Source organism: Protopterus annectens, chromosome 12.part0, assembly GCF_019279795.1.
Source record: "Protopterus annectens isolate FY-2018-M chromosome 12.part0, PAN1.0, whole genome shotgun sequence".
NCBI lineage: Eukaryota > Metazoa > Chordata > Ceratodontiformes > Protopteridae > Protopterus > Protopterus annectens.
Window position 1 is genome coordinate 1,457,637,044 of NC_056746.1, and position 21,052 is coordinate 1,457,658,095.

The 21,052-nt window shown below is 43.0% G+C and overlaps 1 long non-coding RNA gene across 1 annotated transcript in view; it reads right to left on the bottom strand.

The window, feature by feature from the left end:
* The window catches only part of LOC122817249, a 71,192-nt gene extending 50,468 nt beyond the window's left edge, over window positions 1–20,724 (bottom strand). Inside the window, exon 1 of the long non-coding RNA XR_006367180.1 lies at window positions 20,648–20,724. This is a non-coding gene — a long non-coding RNA (uncharacterized LOC122817249). The remainder of the gene's footprint in view (window positions 1–20,647) is intronic.
* Between the last annotated feature and the right edge of the window lie 328 nt (window positions 20,725–21,052).

The following is a 21,052-nucleotide window of genomic DNA, read 5'->3' on the forward strand; positions in this document are numbered from 1 at the left end:
AACTTTTTCTTGCCTCAGACCGATGTCAGTAAAAGTTAATAATTGTATTTCTTGTGGGAAGCAAATACCTCATAAGGATTTTCATTCTTACTGTATTCCATGCCTCGGCCCAGACCACGATGTCACTAGCTGTCTGTTTTGAGCTAGATTTAACAAACACACAATTAAATGTCGGTTTGATTTTGCTCGTCATTATTTTGGCCGAAGGTTCAATTATACCATGCTGTCGGAACAGCCAACGACCGGAATACACAAAAAATGCAAAGACAAGGATAAGGACAGGCAACCGAGGTCCAAAACCGACGACGAAGCCTCTTCCAGGCCAGTCGCTGGTTCGCCGGTGCTCAGTGAGGCGCTTTTTGCAGCCTCTGACTCCCGCTGCCTCAGAGCCACAGGCCGCCTCCGACTCCCACATGGAGACAGCTAGGTCTCTGGAAACTCAAGGTATTGAGCCTACGGAAACTTTTCCCTCAGATGGGTCTGGAGCCGCTGAGCAGGCATCGGCTTCTGAGGGTGTTTTCAGACCTTCCCAGCTTACCCTCAAAACAGCAACCAACTCAAAAACTCCATTAAAGGCAAAGAAACAAGTACAGCATTCTCCTGCACAGGCCTCCATGCCTAAGAAATAGATGCTCAAAATGGCCAAAGACCTAATTACTCTGATCAGAGGTTCTCATCCCCCTCCTGATTAAAGGCCTAGGCATGATACAGACTATGATTCCTCTGACCAGGTTTCCATTTCCTCTGATTCCTTCAGACCAGGGATACTCTCTGCCCCCCCTAAGAGGATTCTGATGCTAAAGAATCAATCTCTTCAGCCTCTCCTCCTGAGGATTACTCTTTTGGGGAAACTTTACATACCATGAGGGAGCATTTCCATTGGGAGAGCCAGGATTATTCGGAATCCAAGAAAAGGCTCAGAGATTTTCTGTTACTGCCTCAGCACAGGCCCCTGGCTATTCCGCCTGTGTTAGATATTGTGGATGATGTGTTCTCTGAATCTAGTTTAACCCCTGATTCTTTGCCCCCAGCTCCAGTCAAGCCTGACAGGTACTACAGAGTCCCTGACTCTCACAAATTTCTTTATAAAAACCCTGCTGCTGACCCAGAAACTATTTCCCAGGGTCCCAAAGGGGTAAAGGCTTCCACTGCTAAAAATCCAGTACCCTCTAACAGGGATTCCAGAGCACTGGATAGATGGGGGAAGAAAGTTTACACGTCTGCAACTCTAGCAGTAAGGGCCTTAAATTGCCAGTTCCACATGCTTAAATATCAACAATATTTAATGTCTTTGCTAAAACAGAAAATGCCTACAAGCTTAGAAGGTCCTGATCATAAGGAAATGCAGGACTTATTGCATGCAGCTGAACAAGTGGGAAAACATGCTCTGCAATGTGATTTTGATTCATTAGAGGCGTCTTGTAGAGCCGCAGTTACAGGATCTGTGATAAGAAGGCATGCTTGGTTAAAAGAACAAAGTTTACCTGATCATGTTAAGGCAAAATTATTGGATGCTCCTTTACAGCATGATATCTTGTTTGGTGTTAAGGCTGAAGAGGTATTAAAGAAAATGCAGGATAAAGCAAAATCTATGCAGACAGTAAAGGATTTCTTACAGGTACAGCCTCCTAGATTTAGCAGAAATTGGCCTTAAAAAAACTGGTCCTTTCCGGTGTCAGACAGACCACAAAGAGGCAGATACAGACACCTAAGAGGCAGATCTCAGCCCCAATGTTCTTACAGACCAAGACAGTGGGGTACTTCAACCCCTAAAGGAGAAGACAAGTCACAACCTTGCAGGAAACAGTCCCAATGACTTCCCCTTTCAAATGCCAAGCTCTTGCCTTTTGGCAGCTCCCTTAGGGGGGAAAATAGCACTTTTTGCACAAAATTGGCATATAATCACCCAAGACAAATGGGTTCTGGATATTGTGTCTCAAGGTTACAAGTTCAATTTCACACTCTACCAAGACCGAAAGGTATGCCAGATCTGCCACAAAACCAATGGGCAGAGGCACAAAAACAAATTATAGCCCTCATGGACATGAGAGCTATTCAAAAAGTACCAGAACAGGAATAAGGACGGGGATTTTACTCAAGACTTTTCTTGGTCCCCAGAAAGGACAAAACTTGGAGACCCATACTGGACCTATCTATTCTAAATACTTACCTGGATATTCCAAAATTCAAAATGTTGACACTACAGCAGCTTCATCCCATGCTGGGCAAGAAGGCTTGGCTTGTTACTTTGGACCTCAAAGAGGCATACCTGCATGTCCCTATCAGACAAATTGCAGAAGATACCTCAGATTCATAGCTGGCACAATGCATTACCAATTCTCTGCGCTGCCCTTTGGATTATCTACTGTGCCAAGGGTCTTCACAAAATGCCTGGCACCAGTAATTGCATTTTGCAAACAGAAAGGAATTCAAATATATCCTTACTTGGACGACTGCCTTATACAAGCAGAGAGCAAGGACATTCTACTACAGCATCTGGCGTTTGTAAAAAGATTACTTATGGGCCTAGGGTACACAATAAACGAAAAGAAGTCAAAACTAGTGCCCTCACAAGAGATAATATTCCTGGGTGCAAGCTTAAATACAACTGCCCAGATGGCTTATCTCATGCCAGACAAGCAAGGACAACTGACTCAGTATTTTCATTTGATGGCAACAAAAACCCAACTCCCTGCAAGAAAAATTCTGCAGGCCTTGGGGTTCATGGTGTGCTGCATACTACTAATACCATATGCCAGACTGCATATGAGGAAGCTACAATGGTATCTAAAAAGTTTCTGCACTCAGCACTGTCACAGCTTGGAAACAATAATACCACTAATTCCCTGCCTACAACAGGAGTTTCTATGGTGGGCACAGGCATGTCACCACAACAAGGGACAGCCTTTCATTTTACCCACAGCCAGGCAGACACTCACAACAGATGCATCAGACTACGCCTGGGGAGCACACATGGCAGGAAAATGTATCCAGGGCAAGTGGACCACAGACCAAATGCATCTCCACATCAATCAAAAAGAGATGTTAGCTGTACAAAATGCCCTGACAGCTTTCAAGGACCTTCTGCATCCAGGACAACTACTACTAAAGATGGACAACACCACAGTTATGTGGTACATAAACAAGCAAGGGGGCACTCATTCCTACCCCCTATGCAGACAAACCATGACCTTGTGGAACACAGCACTGACCTATCAAGTTAATCTGCAAGCACAATTCCTGCCAGAAAAGAAAAATACTCTGGCAGACGACTTAAGCAGAAATATCATGGATCCTCATGAATGAAAATTAAATCCACAAGTATTCAGCATGATAACACAAAAATGGGGGTGCCCAGACAGAGATCTCTTTGCCTCCCCCCTGAACTGCCAACTACAGAAATTCTGCACAAGGATTTACCACACACAAACATGGAAAGTGGATGCTCTCTAATTCAGCTGGAAAACACTAAAAGTTTATGACTTCCCACCACTGCCTCTCCTGGTACTCCTAAAAGCCAGACTACAGAGACCAAAAATGATCCTGATTGCTCCAGACTGGCCGCGCCAGCACTGGTACCCAAATCTTAAAGAATTTGGCTCAAGGCCCAGCATGGATTTTACCTCAAATTCCTCATCTTCTGACTCAGCAAAACAATCTGATTCTGCACAGCCAGCTCAAAACCTTAAATCTGGCTGCATGGCAGATATCACAACCAACATCTCTCTCTAAAGCTGTTATGGATGTCATTTTGGAGGCCAGGAGGCCCAGCACCAGGAAATCTTATTCAGAAAAGTGGAAGAGATTCTGCGCCTGGAACCAGGCTCAAGGCCTTGACCCTCTTGTTCCAAATATTCCACAGATATTACAATACTTAACTGAGATGCTGGACAGAGGCCTTTACTTTTCATCTATTAAGATCCACGCCTCTGCCATTTCAGCTCACTACAACACGGATCCTCCTATTTTCTCTCACCCATTACTAAGACAATACCTCAGAGGGGCTAAAAACATAAGACCGCCCCGGAGAGCACCAACACCAACTTGGGACCTCAACTTTGTTTTGGAAAAACTTACTTTACTACCTTTTGAGACAGCCATTTCAGCAGAATTAATTTTTTTGTCATGGAAAACTGCTCCACGTCTGGCAATAACCTCAGCATGAAGAGTCTCAGAGTTACAGGCACTAATGGCAGTGGAACCTTTCATCATTTTTCATCAAGACAGGGTTTCCTTAAGAACAAACCCTACATTTACGCCAAAGGTGGTATCCAGTTGTAGCTCTTAACCAGACTATTCACTTGTCAACATTTTTTCCAAAGCCCCAGAATAAAGGGGAGAGAGTTCTTCACTCATTGGACATACACAGGCAGTTACGTTTCTATTTGGACAGAACAAAAGCTTTCAGGAAAACTGAGCAACTTTTTGTATCATATGCTGAAGGATCACAGGGAAAGGCTATTTCAAAATAGACCATTTCAAAGTGGATAGGACACTATCAGTTTCTGCTACATAGAACATGGAAAAAACTGTGCTTAACAACATTAGGCCTCATTCTACCAGGGCCACAGCCACTTCAGCGGCCTTTCTTAGAGGAGTACCAACCAAGGATATTTTGGAAGCTGCAATTTGGTGTTCAGTGCACACCTTTACAAAACATTACCACTTACCTCTTTACTCTAAATCCAGAGCTGGCTTTGCCGCTGCAGGGATTCATAGCCACTCCAAATCCCTTATAGACCCAGCCACCCAACCTCAGCTTTGGGATTCAACCCAAGTGTAATGACTGCAGCAGTGAAAACATGATGAACATTGTACAGTTTTGTACCTACCATAAATGTAGATGTTCGAGTGTATTCACTGCTGCAGTCCAGGTTACCCACCCTCCATCCCCACCTTCTTAGCTGGGACTTATCTATACCTTTCTATCCTATACAACCTATGTGGTGTATTTGCTTGTAGCTAAAGGTATTGTTTTTATTTCTTATATATGTTTTATTAGCAATATGTATTGCCTACCTATTTGGGGGCATCTGACATCTGGGGCAAGAAAAACTGAAGAAAATGGCATCGGCTGCATCTTATATACCCCTGGCACTCTAACGTCAGGGAAGAAGTGACAGCAACCGACGCCGGACCAAGACTTTGGAACTCTGGCCGAATGCGGGACCGCCTGACAGCAGGATAACCCAAGTGTAATGACTGCAGCAGTGAATACACTCGAACATCTACATTTATGGTAGGTACAAAACTGTACTTTCCTGGGGGGTGGGATACCTCTGGCCAGGAGCACCTGATCCACAAGACGCAAAGTACAGTTTTGTACCTACCATAAATGTAGATGTCCGAACAGGATAGCATCTGCAGTCCTTACAAATGGGTTGTCCTGTCGTCAGGCAGCCCTTCGGTCGGCCGGATTCCAAAGTCTGGGTCTGGCCTCGGCTGGTGTCGCACTTCACCCGACGTCATCTCTGCTGGTCTTCAGGTATAAAGGTATCAGCCGACGCCATTTTCCTCAGTGTTTCTTGCCCCAGATGCCAGTTGCCCTCTTGGAAAGCTAAATTTTTGGGTAAATGCCAATGTTTCCAAAAAAAGTAGAAGGCAAACACAAAAAATAAGCATGTATGTACATATATACAAACAAATACACCATAAGAGATCCCCCCCCAGCTAGCTATTAGGTGGGCAAATACCCTAGGAGTACCACAGAGGGGAAGGAGGGTGGGTAATCCTGACAAAAGATGCTATCCTGTTCGGACATCTACATTTATGGTAGGTACAAAACTGTACTATGTCCTTCAAGGATGCATCTGCAGTCCTTACAAATGGGTAGAATACCATAGCCAAACTAGGGGAGGAGGAAGAAGAATTATGGTGTAGTTAGGATCCCTTGCAAAACAGCAGTGGCAAACCCTGCTCGGGATCTAGAGTATAGAGGTAAGTTATAATGCTTGGCTAATGTATGCACGGAGGTCCAAGTAGCAGCCTCAATAATGTCCTTTGTAGCCACTCCTCGTAAGAAAGCTGTGGTAGTGGCTGTAGCCCTTGTAGAATGAGGCCTTATGTTCTGTGGAATTTGCTTTCCATGGTAGGAGTAACAGAATCTTATGCAATTTCCTATCCACTTGGAGATTGTCTGTTTGGAAATTGCTTTTCCTTCCCTTCCTGTTGCATAAGCTACTAGAAGCTGGTCAGTTTTTCTATTGCCCTTGGTTCTGTCCAGGTAGTAGCGCAACTGTCTATGTACATCCAAGGTATGCAGCAGTCTTTCCCCCCTGTTCTGTGGATTGGGAAAGAAGGTAGGCAGGTGGATTGCCTGGTTTAGAGATACTCTGGATACCACCTTAGGCATAAATGTAGGATTAGTTCTCATGGACACTCTATCTTGATGGAAGATTAGGAAGGGTTGTACTGCCATTAAAGCCTGTAGTTCCGAAACCCTTCTTGCTGAAGTAATTGCCAGTAGGAAAGCAGTTTTCCAAGATAGGTGTTGAAGATCTGCTGTTGCTGCTGGTTCGAATGGAGGGAGTGTCAATTTTTCTAGCACAAAGTTCAAGTCCCATGCTGGTAATGGTGGTTTCCTAGGAGGTTTTACATTCTTAATTCCTCTCAGGAACTGCCTGAGTAGAGGATGTGAGAAGACAGGGGATCAAGCTGTATTCTGCAGAAATAGCTGATGCATGTATCTTGATGGAGGAATAGGACAGGCCTGTATGGAGAAGCTCTGCCAAATACTCCAAGATGTTGGCAATATCTACCTTTGACACATCTTTCCCTCTTTCAGTACTCCAAATGACAAACCTTTTCCATTTTCCTGCATAGTTCCTTCTTGTTGAAGGTCTGTGGGCCTCAAGGATAATGTCTTTAACCCTTTGGGATAAATCTGGGTTAGTTGCTCTTATGTAATGTTCCAGGCAGTCAGTTGCAGAGTTTTCAGGTTTGGATGCAGGATGTTGTAGTCGCTCTGAGTTAACATCAAAGGAATCAGGGGTAGTTGTCCACGTTTCCCCTCGAGACATGCTCCTCAGCAATGGATACCAATGTTGTCTTGGCCAATTTGGAGCTATCAGAATTATCCTTGGACGTTCCTCTTTGATTTTCAGTAGTACCTTGTGCATCAAAGGAAGAGGAGGAAATGCATATGCTGTCAGGCCTTTCCAACTGAAGGATAGAGAGTCCACCTTCCAAGCAAGTGGGTGGTATGTCCTTGTGCAGAATTTCTTGAGCTGGTGATTGAGTGGGGATGCGAATAGGTCTATTTGTGGCATTCCCCATTTCTTTGTGTTGGCCTTGAAGATGTCCGGGTGTAGCATCCATTCGTGAGCATCCGAGGTAGTTCTGCTTAACATGTCTGCTAGGATGTTTTCTTTTCCCGGTACAAATATTGCCTGTAACTGAATGTTGTAGCTCAGAGCCATATTCCATAGGTCCAGAGCCATTCGGCATAGGGGTATGAATGAGTGCCTCCTGTTTGTTGATGTACCACATGACTGTCGTGTTGTCTGTCCTTATCATCAATTGGCCTTCTTTGAGGAATGGTCTGAAATTCTGGATTGCTAGTTTTACTGCCAGCATTTCTTTTTGATTTATGTGCAGGTGCAGCTGATCTGGAGTCCATAAGCCTTGAATGCACTTGTCCAGCATGTGGGCCCCCAACCGAGGTCTGAGGCGTCCGTTGTGATGGTTTGGCTTGTTTGAATGTTGTGGAAGGACAAACCTGGGTTTGACTGGCATGCCTGAGCCCACCATAGGAACTCTTGTTTTAGGCATGGGATTAGTGGTATTTCGGTTTCTAAGCTGTGCCTGTGTTGAGACCATAAATTCTTTAGGTACCACTGTAGCTTTCTCATATGCAGTCTGGCATGAGGGACCAGGATTATGCAGGATGCCATGAAGCCCAAGGCCTGCAGTACTTTCCTTGCTGTTAGTTTGTTCTGCTTTGTTAATGCCAAGAAGTAAAGAGGAAGTTGTTCTTGTTTTTCTGCAGTTAGGAATGCCATCTGTTTTACTGTGTCCAATTCTGCACCCAAGAATGTTCTTGTTTGGGATGGTATCAGTCTTGACTTTTTTAAATTGACTGTGTATCCCAGGGCTTGTAGTAAGCAAATGACTCTTTGTAAGTCTTGTGTCAGCTTGCTTTTGTTGTTCGCTTGTATCAGGCAGTCGTCCAGGTATGGATAAATTTGGATTCCCTGAAGCCTGCAATGAGCGATTACTGATGCCAGGCATTTCGTGAACACTCTGGGCGCAGTAGATAAGCCAAAGGGCAATGCTGAGAATTGATAATGCTCTGATCCTGCAAGAAATCTGAGGTATCTTCTGCAATTTGGTCGTATGGGGACGTGCAGGTATGCCTCCTTGAGATCTAGAGTTACCAGCCAATACTCCTTGCCCAGCATGGGAAGAAGTTGCTGTAGGGTCAGCATTTTGAATTTTGGAACAATGATGAATGTGTTTAAAGCGGACAGGTCGAGAATAGGTCTCCAACTTTTCTCTTTTCTTGGTACTAGGAAGAGTCTGGAGTAAAATCCCTTGCCCTGTTCTGTAGGTGGTACCCTTTCCACAGCTCTCATCTTTGTTAATTGAGCTATTTGTTTTAGAGCTTCTGTCTTTTGATTTGGTGGTAGGTTTGGCATTCCTCTTTTTACTGGTATGGTGTGGAAATGAAACCTGTAGCCTTGGTCTATAGTTTGCAAAATCCACTTGTCTCTTGTGATATAGTGCCAGTTTTTTGAAAATAAAGCTAACTTTCCGCCTAAGGGTGCTGCTATTTGTTCCCTGGTAGGCGGTGTGAGAGCCAAGTCACTGTGATTGTCCTGTTGCAGTGGTAGTGTTTGTATCTATGCCTCGTTGGTTATTGCCTTGCCACTGGCATCCCCTGTAGGCACCTCCTCTGGATTGATTTCTGCCTCTGGAACGTCTATTCCTGCCTCTCTGAGTTTTAGAGGAGTCTGGAAAGGACCAATTTTTGGAAGGCCAGTTCCTGCTAAACCTAGGGGGCTGAACCTGTAAGAAATCTTTAACTGTTTGTACAGATTTTGCCTTCTCTTCCATTTTCTTCATTACTTGTTGGGCAGGAGAACCAAATAGACTGACCTTATCCATAGGAGCATCTAATAGCTTTGCTTTAACATGATCCGGCAAGACCTGTTCTTTCAACCATGCATGCCTTCTTATAACTGTGCCAGTCATGGCTGATCTAAATGAAGCCTCCAGTGCATCATAGCCACATTTTAAAGAATGGTTACTAACCTGCTGAATGTTATTCACCATTTCTAGAACATATTTCTTATCTAAGGAATCATCAGAGGACAGTTTCTTAGTTAACTGATCAAGCATAAACTCTTGGTATTGGATCATATGAAACTGACAGTTCAAAGCTCTAGCTGAGAGAGTAGCAGAGATGTATACTTTTTACCCCATCTCTAAGGACCTGGATTCCCTTTCAGAAGGGAGAGGGTTTTTCGCTGAGGTCGAAGCTACTGCCTTAGGCCCCTGGGAGATAGTCTCAGGATCTGCAAAAGGAGCCTTATATAAGTGGTGATGAGTGTCCGGTACCCTGTAAAACCTATCGGGCTTAGCAGGGGCTGGAGGTAAAGTATCAGGAGCAGTGCAAGCATCATTAAATGCATCATCCACAACAGGAAGAACTGGAGGTATAGCTAAGGGCCTATGTTGCGGTAAGTGTAAAAAGGTCCTAAGCCTTTTTCTTGAATCTGAGAAATCTTGTCCCTGCCATTGGAATTGCTCTCTCATGGCATGTAAGGTTTCCCAAAGGAAAATTCTTCTGGTGGAGAGGCAGAAGGAATAGATTCTTCAGCATCGGAATCTTCATAAGTAGAAAAAGGAGCCTCTGGATGGTCTGTATTGTCTGTATCATCAGAAGAGTCATCTGAGGACACTGGCTCAGGGGTCTCTGCTCTAGGTCTCTTTTCTGGAGGTTGAGAGGCCCTGTCTGGGTGAGATTGGGATCCCCTTATTAAAGAGATGAGATCCTCTGCCAGAGTAAGCATTTGGGAACTGGAACTGGGCCTGTGAGAGGGGGGCTTAACAGGCACAGACTTAGCAGTTTTAGCTGCTTTAGCCCTGGCAAAGGCCTTTATAGACATGGCTGCAGGAGGCCTAGCAGCACCACGTGCTGGGGTAGAGACATCCAAAGGGATGGTGTCCGATAATTCTAGAGAAACCACATTAGTAGGCAAAACTTCAGAGGCCGATTCAACTAGGATAGAAGGGGCCTCGGTAGTAGTCATGGTTTCGGCTGTAGATTGACCCGTTTGCTCGGTTTCGGCCGAAACCGAGACACTCGCGGTTTGTTTAACCGTGGTTTCGGCCGAAACCGCGGACCGCGAGTGTCGGTCCTTTTCTTTGCGTTTCTTAACAATTTGAGTAGTCGGAGGATCCGACGGCATAATGTACGCAAAATCTGTGCCGAAAAACTGTTCAGCAAACTCCGACCGACGCCTAAGCGTTCGTCGGTTGAAGGAAGCACAGGCTAAACAAGCTGCTACGTCGTGGTCTGGGCCTAAACAAGGTAAGCAGTAAGAGTGGAAATCTTTATGAGGTATTTGTTTCCCACAAGTTAAACAGTTATTCACTTTTTCTGACATCGGCTGAGGCAAGAAAGAGTCCCCAACGGGGTACTTAGCTTTTAGAAGTCTTCGAAGTAGTATTCGGTAGTAGTAATCTCTGGATCTGACCGACCGGCACTTGCGAACAGCTTCTGCTTCGGGCGCCACGCGGCAAGAAAGACTGAGGAAAATGGCGTCGGCTGATGCCTTTATACCCGAAGACCAGCAGAGATGACGTCGGGTGAAGTGCGACACCAGCCGAGGCCAGACCCAGACTTTGGAATCCGGCCGACCGAAGGGCTGCCTGACGACAGGACAACCCATTTGTAAGGACTGCAGATGCATCCTTGAAGGACATCACATCATGTTCAGAAAGACTTCTAGTGGACCTCACGGAGACTGAGGGAGAAACAGGCCTGTCCACAGAATAGGCAAACTCAGTGCCCATCTCACCAGTCCGCACCAAGAACAACGGTGCCGAGACAGACTGGACTATGGGTGTCTGTACCGAAGAAGTCATCGATGCTGAGGTCATGGTCTACACCGACACAGGGATCGGTGCTGAAGTGGTTATCGGTACCGAAGCTGGAACCGACAAAACTGGAGTCAACAATAAAGGTGTCGGTTCCGAGTAAGATGTCTGAGCCGACGTGGTCAAGGTCTGCGCCGACTGAACGGTCGGTGCCGATACAGTAGTAATAGTCTGAACTAAGGAGCCCCTCGGTGCCGATATAGTGAAGGCTGCAGGAGAAGACGGAGCTGAGATCACCAATGGAGCCGAAGGCCTCGGTGCTGAAGGTCTATGCACCGAAAGCACTGGGGCTGACTGAGTGAGCTCCGGAGCCAAAACTTTAGCCTTCTTAGGTTTTGGTTGGCAGGAGTCCCCAACCAGGGACGAAGGCAAAAATTTAACCTTGGTAGGAACATCCAAGATTTTCTTATTATGGGCTCTAGGAGGGGTTGAGACCTCCGACCCAGAAATAGCCTCTGAAAAGGGAGATTTAAGAAGTCCCTTCAGTAACAGCTTGTTTTTCCTTTCCAACAAGGTCCTATTTGAAAAATTCTCACAAATAGTACAGGGCGGGTCAACAGACAAGTGGGACACCCCCAAACAATAAACGCACAAAGAGTGTGCATCAGAAGTAGGAAGTTTGTGTCCACAATCAGAACACAATTTAAACCCTGGACTACCTTTCTTATCTGCCATAATAGCCAAATTAGAAAGCAGAAAAGGGTACCAGCAATGGTAGAAAAGGATACCCGAAGGTATGAGAAAAAGGGAAGAATTACCAATGATGGTAAATGGAGAATACCTCACGGTAAAAAGGTAGAGAAGAGAGAAGAAAAACCTGAAGAAAGTATGATCGCTAGATGTGATAGGGTAAGACACAACAAAATAGAAACTTTTCTGACAGTAAAGTAATATAAATTGTTATTAAACAACAAATAACTGTACTTAGCTCAAGAGAAGCAGCTTGAGAAGACCGAATGGCAATGCGGCAAACTAAATCTGAGGTTAGAGGGAGAGGGGGATTATGGGTAAGAGTTTAGCTCGAGAGTTTGAAGCTGACACGAGCTTGGAAAATGGCCGGCTCAGTTACGAGGTCGGAACCGATACCCATGCGTAAGGAATGAACGAGGATTAACAATATCAGATCTTGTTTTTTATCCATATGGGACCTGCTGCCACCTGATCTCTCCTCTCCTCAAGTTACTTGGCTCTGGGTGGATTATGTATTTAACTTGTCCATTTCCCATAAGACTTTGTCCCCATGGTATATTTTGTATAATTGTTTTTATTAGTTATATTTACCTTACTTATTTGCTATAAAGTGTTTTATAAAAGTACATCGTAATGCAGCTCATAATTCACAGGTTCATGTTCTAGTTCAACAGGAGACCAGTGCAAACTCAGCACTCACTGACCAGAACGATATTTCCAGAGGCAGCAAAACAGTAAAGCCAATGCACATAGAAGCAAACATATTTCTGGACCCTAGAAAAGTAAAATGTTTTGAAGAAATGATAGAATATTTACAGCAAAGTAAGCAACATGAGAACACCAAGATGACTTGTGAGATGTTGAAGAAATACATCATGCAGCTCACCATCACATATGCAATATGAGTGACAGACACTGCTAAGCAAATTTCTCTACATTTAATCATTCTCCAACTACCTTCATCATTCAATTGCAGTGAAGTCATGACCTACACCAGAATTCAGTGGGCACATTGTCTCCAGTTAAAAAAAAAAAAAAAAAAGTCAGCTGAAAAATGATTCCTGCGATTGACATGTTCTAATTATATGATACAACAAATGAAAACCTCTGAATTTCAGCAGCAATACACCATACCATTAAAATGTCAAAGTTGGTAAGTATTAATGTATTTCATACTTTTTCTACATTTACTTTTCTGTTTAAAAAAGGCATTGCTAGTGCAATTAAGGCTTTGAATAAAGATAATATCCTCTAATTACTAATGCCGTATGGCACTTACTGTTGGCTAACACATATCTTGGCTGTATTTCAATGATAAAATGTTTTGTTTCTTACAATTAAGAGCATATCACCATAAAGAAAAACTGTTTCATCAGAGAAGTCAAGGAAGGAAGCAATGCAATGAAAAGAAAAATGTACATACTCATTTTGCCACAAGTACAGTAGTAGTATAAAACAACATAACTATTTTCTCACCAAATATATACTGACAGCATACTGGTCATACTTTTTTGCGTTACATTCCTTTTTTATTTTTTAAGTGAGCAATTATTTGAAATACGCTACAATTAAATAAAGTGCTCTGATGGGATACATTTATGGTTTTCTGATAATACCAATATCTTTCACTATAAGAAAACTAGATGTCAAACAATCTGGCATCTAGAACAGGTATGATCTGGGAAGTTAAAAAAAAACTGCAAAAGAGAAAGAAAACAATGACAAAATGAAGATATGAAGGATAAAGGCACAGGTAAGTAGCATGCACATTAGTTTAAAATCAGTTGTGTAACTGTATAGTGCTTAAAAACAACTAATTTCCAAGCTATAAAATTCTGAGGCACTTCAATATACTGCCTGTACGTCCACAAAGGAGAAAATATTTCCATCAAAAGGCTTTACATGGCATGTTCTGTGGGAGACAGAAAAATAATACAGGAACTGAATCACAACAAAAAAGGTTATGTACTCATCATAACATTCCATCTGTGTTGTCCATTTTCATTCTTCTGCAAAGAATGGATTCAGATCTGATCCTTGGATCCAACTTGGCCACTTTCTAAAGATTCTAGGATCCAACTCTGGAGCTCCTCCCTTATCCATAATGTCCCTGAGCACTACAATAACTCAGTTTGCTGCTATCATATGCATTATAATCATAAAATACAATAACAATGCTATGACAGAAAAGTGATAGCTGAAAGATCAGGAGCTCAAACAGGAACAATGGATCCATTAGGTCTCTCCCAAAGTCATGGGGCAGAGGGGAGGAGGGAAGAAAGGGGAGGAAGAAAGAAAATGGACAACACAGATGGAATGTTATGGTGAGTACATAAAAATGCCATCATCAAAGTAAAGAAGTTATTTGTTCCTCAGCGAATGGGACAGAGTCCCCAGCTACAGTAACCTCGGGTGGCCTTTATAGAAGGATGTTCCAGAGAACCGAGAAACCAAAAACTGCTCTACTTCTGGAGGTGATGTCCAATTTGTAATGAGCAATAAATACATGGATATATGCACAAATATCATCAATAGAGGCTCTAGCCCATAAGGCAGCCAATATAGACATTTTTCACCTGGTTGAGTGCACTTTTGGTTGTCTTGGTAAGGTTATGATTCTCAAGGAATAAAAATAGGAAATAAAATCTGTTATACATTTAGCCAGTGTAGTTTTTAAAACTGGTCTTCCCATTTTTTTACTAGTAAAGGAGACAAATAATTGATCATTTTTTTCTAAATTCCTTAGTCTTCTGATGCTAAAAATGAAGTTGCCTATGTGCATTAAGATGATGAAGGATGTATTCTTCCTTGTTTTCAAATTTGGGGAAAAAAACGGTCACAGACTGATGATGTGATTAATATTGGTCTCAGAGGCAACTTTTGGTAAGAAGGAAGGATATGTGTGTAAAGTAACCCTGTCTTTGTGAAATACCAAATATGGTGGCTTGGAAGATAGTGCTTGGAGTTCAGATATTCCTCTTGCAGAAGTTATAGCCAACAGAAAGACAGTTTTCCAAGAAAGAAACTTGAGATCTACTTTAGCTGATGGTACAAAGGCAGAAAGTATTCTAAAGTTTGCAAAACCATAGTGAGGTCCCAAGGTAGAGTAGGGTCCATTACTGGAGGCCTAAGTAAAAAGGTACCTTTAAGAAAGGCCCTACATAATTTAGATGATGCTACAGGAGAAACATTACCTCTAATGTGACAGTTCAAGATGACTGCTAACTGAACCTTAACAGTGGAAAATATTGTTTCCCCTTGAAAAATCGAAGCAAGGAAATCTAGAACAGCTGGAAGCAGGGAGGTAAAAGGATTCAACTCTCTCTGTTGGGCCCAAAAGGAAAACCTTTTCCATTTAATTTTGTAAATTTACCTTGATAAAGTTTTATGAGAAGAGACTAGGATTTTTTCAAAGTGGGAAGGAAAGCCTGGAATACCTAGCCATCAATGGAATTGGAGAAACCATGCGGTCAACTTGAGGCCTGTGATGTCTGGGTGAATCTGCCCTATCAGGTGAGATAGGAGGTCTGGACTGGGATCCAATGTCTGAGAAGGACATACTAGGTGAGAAAGGGAAACCCCACCTGTCGAGCCCAGGTAGCAATAAGGATCAATTTGCTCTTCAACTAAAGTGCTTTCTGAAGAAACTTGGGGATGAGAGGTGGGGAAGGATAAGCATAACAGAGACTGGGGGACCAAATATAGACTATAGCATCTCTAGGTGACTGTCCCTGAGGTGGGTAAGGGCAAAGCACCTACTGCATTTGTTGTTTAGGGGAGATGCAAATAGGTTGCAGCAAGGCTGACTCCATTTTTGGAAGATCTTGTTTGCAACTAGTAGGTTAAGAGACCACACGAGAGGTATGACGATGGTCATGCTGAGTTTGTCTGCTAGAATGTTGGATTTCTCTGGAATATGCATCACCACAAAAAAGAGTTTGGATGAGATTGCCCACTGCCATACTCTCAGTGCTTTTTGACAAAGGGGGGTAGAATTTGGTTCTCCTTGTTTGTTGATGTACCAGACTACTGTCATATTGTCTGTTTGTACTGCAATAGTCCCTAGTGGGAGAAAGCTCTGAAAGTTCTGCAATGTTAGAATCACTGCTTTCATCTCTAGGACACAAATATGCAAACTGGTCTCTTGTGGGGACCCATGCCTTGAACAGTCTGTCTCAAGTAACGCCCCCCCCCCAATGGGAGGAGTCTGTAGTCAACATGGTTTTGGGGGGAAGGAAGGCTAAACAGACTACCTTTACTGAGTAAATCCACCAAAGAAGAGACTTTCTGCAAGCCCGAGACAATTTTACCGGATGTTTTAAGGGATGATGATGATGAAATGGCCATTGCACTGCTACGGACCACTGAAAACTTTTCATGTGGACACAAGCAGTGGTAATTAAAGTTACTGCTTCGGCCATCAACCCTAGAGCTTAAAAGACCAGTTTTGCTGAAGGAAGAGAAAATCTGTTTGTTGTGCGTCTTCAAAGTAAAAACTCTGTACTGAGGCAAAAGAGCTACAGAACTGACTGTGTCCCAAGTGAGCTCCTATAAACTTAAAGACTTGAACTGGTTGAAGTTCTGATTTGTGCCTACTGATGGTGATTCCCAGAGAGAGAGAGACAGCTGGAGTAAATAGTTTCTGGCCTTTACATGTAAATGCCTGGGTGGTGTGGTAAGGAGCCAGTTCATCTAAATAGGGAAACACACACTCTAAGCAGTCTATGTGAGCTGCTACTGAACACCCTGGGGGCTGTGGTGAGACCCAAGAGCAGGGCTCTGAACTGATAATGACTGGCTGCAGGCAGGAAGTGAAGATGCCTTTGAGAGTGCTTGTTCATTTTGATGTGATCATATGCATCTTGAAGATCGACTGAGCACATCCGGTAGAGTCCTTCTGATGGAGAGGCAGAATGGACTGAACCGTGACCATCCAGAATTTGGAATTCTTTATAAACTGATTCAGATAACTGAGATCCAAGATAGGTCTCAGACCCTCTGTCTTTTCTTGGCACTAAAAGGAATGTTAAGTAAATTCTGTATCCTGTTTGGTGTGGAGGTAGCTCCAGGATGACTTGTCCAGCAAATTTCTGATCTCTGGGCTGCTAGCTCCCTCTGATTGTGTGAAACATCGAGGAGAGTTTTCCTTGTTTTTATAGGAATTTGTAAAAGGGAATTAACTACCCCTTCAATAGTCATTTGTGATGGCTATGCAGGCTTTTTGGTGCAAGGATAAGTGTCCCCCTCCCCTTGACTACCTCCAGAGAGGGCCAAGTCAAGCAACCTTTCAGGAATGCTGGAAGGATCTGTCCGAGAAGGAATCTAGAGATCCTTGGTTCTGCGGACCCCCTCTGCAGTGTGGGCGACTTCTACCACTGTAGTTATTCCCTCCTTTGCTGCTGGGGGAAAAATCCCTATGTGATTTCTGGAAAGGACCTTGAGATTTTCGGTACCACATCTTCTTACCACTGAGTTGATTCCTAGAAAAAGGTCTCTGCAGGGTAGATAAGTGGCTTTCAATGGCACACAAGGTTTTTCCTTCCTGTTCACTTTGGGAGAGAATCTCTAACTGTTCCCCAAACAAAGATGATACATCAAAGGAAGCACTGATGAATGATGCCTGCACATCCAGGCATGTCTCCCTATGGCTATGTCTGAACCAGCTGCCCTCAAGGTCCCTTCCATGACATGCACAATTAACTTAATGGGTGTGTTTATAACTGCTTTCAGGGTGACCAGTCGCGAGGAAAAAGACTTCTGTTCCTCTGCAGACTTGGACCCTGGGGCAGAATAAGACAGTTCCTTTACCAAGTCCCTTGTAATCTGGTGAAATGTGCCAGGTAGCTTAGTGATCGCACAGCGAACGCTGTTGATGCATACACTCACTTCCCAAACCTGTCCAACTCCCTTGGCTCTCTGCTAGGTGGATGGATAGCAGAGCTTTGTTCAGACAGTTCCTTTTTGGTGGCTGCGCAACAACCATGGCATCTACAGGAATTCCTTTAGTCCAATATTGTCATCAGAAGGGGTGCTTAACATTTTGTTGGGACATTAGGGGTTAGGTTCCACGGAGTTTGGCTCCTTCCATGCCCTGCAGGAAACCAGGCCTATAAGCTCATCGGTAACCCAAGACATATGACAGGCCAGATCTGAAGGCTTCCAAGAACACAGATTCCTCCTGGGAAGGGGTTTGGGAAGACCAACCACCTTTCTGGTGAAAGACCTAGAAGATGTCTCTAAATGAGACATCTTCAGGTGGAGATCAAGGGAACCCTTTCCCTTCATCAAAATTGGTGTTGTCTGTTTGTCTGTGAGGGAATCCTGTGACAAATTTAATTGTCTTCTCTTGCAGACCCTCTTCCAAGGGACCAATTCAGTGGGATGTTCTAGGGAGGTATAGGAAGAGACAGGGAGTTCCCTGGTGGGAACAGCTCGGAAGCTTATCTGGGCTGCCTGTCCCTGAAGTGTAGGATGTGAACACTCGGACACAGGATCCAAACAGGAAATAAGGTATGGATCCAAAGAAGGGAGAGTCAAAACTACTGTGGATAAGAGAATGTCTTCTGCATTGCTTCAAATGCAAAGAGACCAGGAGAAGCCAGCAGACAATCCCCCAAACCTCATCAACCCTCCACTCTGAGGGTAGAGTTGGAGCTGAACTATCCAGCGCTGAAGCTCCAAGAGGAAGTGATGGCTCCAAAAACTTCTGAGACATAGTCAACCCCTAAAATAAGATGCAGATGCGCTGGCTCTGAGAGCCATCAGGCTCCAACAGTGTCAGAGCTGACTGGGTCAGGGAAGTAGCTGGAGAAGATGATGGAAAAAAAACCTTCTGATCAGACAGTTTGACTCTCTTGGCTTATGGATCCAAGGACTCTGAAATGGCTGGATGAACTGGAGAAGGAGCAAGTACAGACTGGAAAGAAGGTTGACGGCTCAAGGATCCGATGTGAGACTGATCTGGCAACACCACCATCTGGAACTGTGTTCTGTGGAAGTTTTCATTGTCCTATCAAACTTCCAACTCAGACAGACTACAGGACGACCTAATGAAAGAGGTTGTGGAAGGTGGCCTTGACAAAATCTTGAAAGTCTCTTGTAAAAAAAAAAAAAAAAAAAAGGGGGGACCTTAATCTCAGGAATACTGGCTCCAGAGAAAACCCAGGAGTACAGGGCAATGTGACAGAAGATGGTGTCGCATGTGAAAGCTTCACATAAAAGGTCTTAGAAACATTCTTTGGTAGCTTTTAAGAAGGTGTGGACTGAGGAGACTGAGCAGGTGAATGTTTATGATGCTCCCTGGTCTCCTCTGATTTTTGAGAGGGTTTTTTTTTTAACACCTTTATTGAATTATCACTTGTGACATAGGCAAATTTACATTCATATATAAAAAAGCAAGTAAACTATATTTAAATAACAAACATTACACTTCACATATATTGCTATATATTATATAACCTAAGCAACATTACATAAACCATTCAATTCCTGCCTTTTTTTAAACATCTGAGAGGGGGTTTGAGCCCCTGAAAAAGTGCCTGTAGAAGAAGCTGATGTCAGAAGAAGGCCTTTCAAAATTACTTTATTCCTTCTGTCACTTAACGCTCTCATGTTAAAGGCTGCACAGATGGAATAAGAGGTGTCCAAATGTGCTGGGCCCCAATAATAAACACACTCCCTGTGGGCATCAGAACTGGGGATCTTATGCCCACAGGAAGTGCATTTCTAAAATCCCGTCAGCTAAATCAGCTATGCTGGAAAACAAAACAACCAAGCAGAGACATTTTTTTTTTTCTGAAAGGAGGAAAAGTATCGACTATCAACAGTGGTATTAATAAGAAATTACCTAAGGGTGAAATAGAGGAACGTACCTACCAACAGGTAGTAAAGAAATACCAAAAAGAAAACTTGGTAGAGAAAGTTGTTGAAGGTAAGGGGGCTTAGTTAAAAAAGAAAGAGAAGAAAAACTATATAAAGATTAACACAAATTAGCTGTTTACTCACAACACCCCACAAGGACCTTGAGCATTCTCAATCCCGACCATCTTGAAGAGTGGCAAATGAGATCTGAGGTATTGTAGTGATCATGGGGCATTATGGGTACGGGAGGCACTTGAGAGTCAGATCCTAGAACCTTTAGAAAATGGCTGAGTTGGACCAGAGAATCGGAGCCGAACCCATTCAATCAAGAATGAATGAAAGTTACACCAGATCATAATTTATACTTCTCTTCCCAGAAGTCTCCTGACAAGATGTGTATGATATATTGCTGTCATAATAATTAGACATAATAATACAAATGGAAAATGACAGTATTATGAAATTTATTTACTGAAACGTTAGTATGGGAGGTTTCCATGGGGCTAATAAAAATACTGGCAATTCCTGTGAAGTTAGTTTTAGGAATGTAATGCCAATAAAATTACATGATGATGAAGACTTGTGAAAAACGCTCACATTTGTCCAGCTATAATGCACAAAAGCATCTGTGAGGGGCTTCAAGTTGTATTAAGTACTTCCTTACAACAATCCCGTATCATTATTGATCAGAATTTCACTATTTGTGTCTCCATAACATAAGTGTATGTGTACACAGACACACCTGCAAATCCAACCTTCCTACCATTCAACCTGTACCTTTTGGGGTTGATGTTGAAATTTATCTAGTTCCCTTCAGTAGCACAGAGCTCTGACACTTGGTCAATGTTGAATTAAGTTCAATTTCTAAGTTATCAGACCACTTTACAATTAAAAGTACTAAATTCCTACAATGGAGTATATATACTATTAGCTACTTCAACAAATAAAGTCATACACAAACACAGTAAATAGATTTTATTCAAACATTACTTACCTTTAAATATATTACTCAACATTAGAAGTCTGAATAATGTTTCAGCCTACAGTGGAAAAGATAAACAAGACATTACACTCTAGGCAGTATTAAGATGCAGACCAAAACTATATTAGCAAATAGACTGCAGAAAAAAAGGAAAACAAATGCTGATTAAATACTGGTGTGCATTCTTTTTCCCATTGCTTTCAGCTGCTTAAAAGTAATGAGATTCATCTTGACAGAAATCACGTATTCTGGCTCATCTAAAGGTTCAATGAAAGAATACAGTGCCATAATGTTTAACTATTAACAATGTCAACAAATTTCACCCTAAATGAAAAAAGCACTTACAAGTCACAGCAGTGTTCAGGTGGAAAAAAAAACATAGTAGGCAAGTCTCCAGAATCCAGATAAAGACTGAAG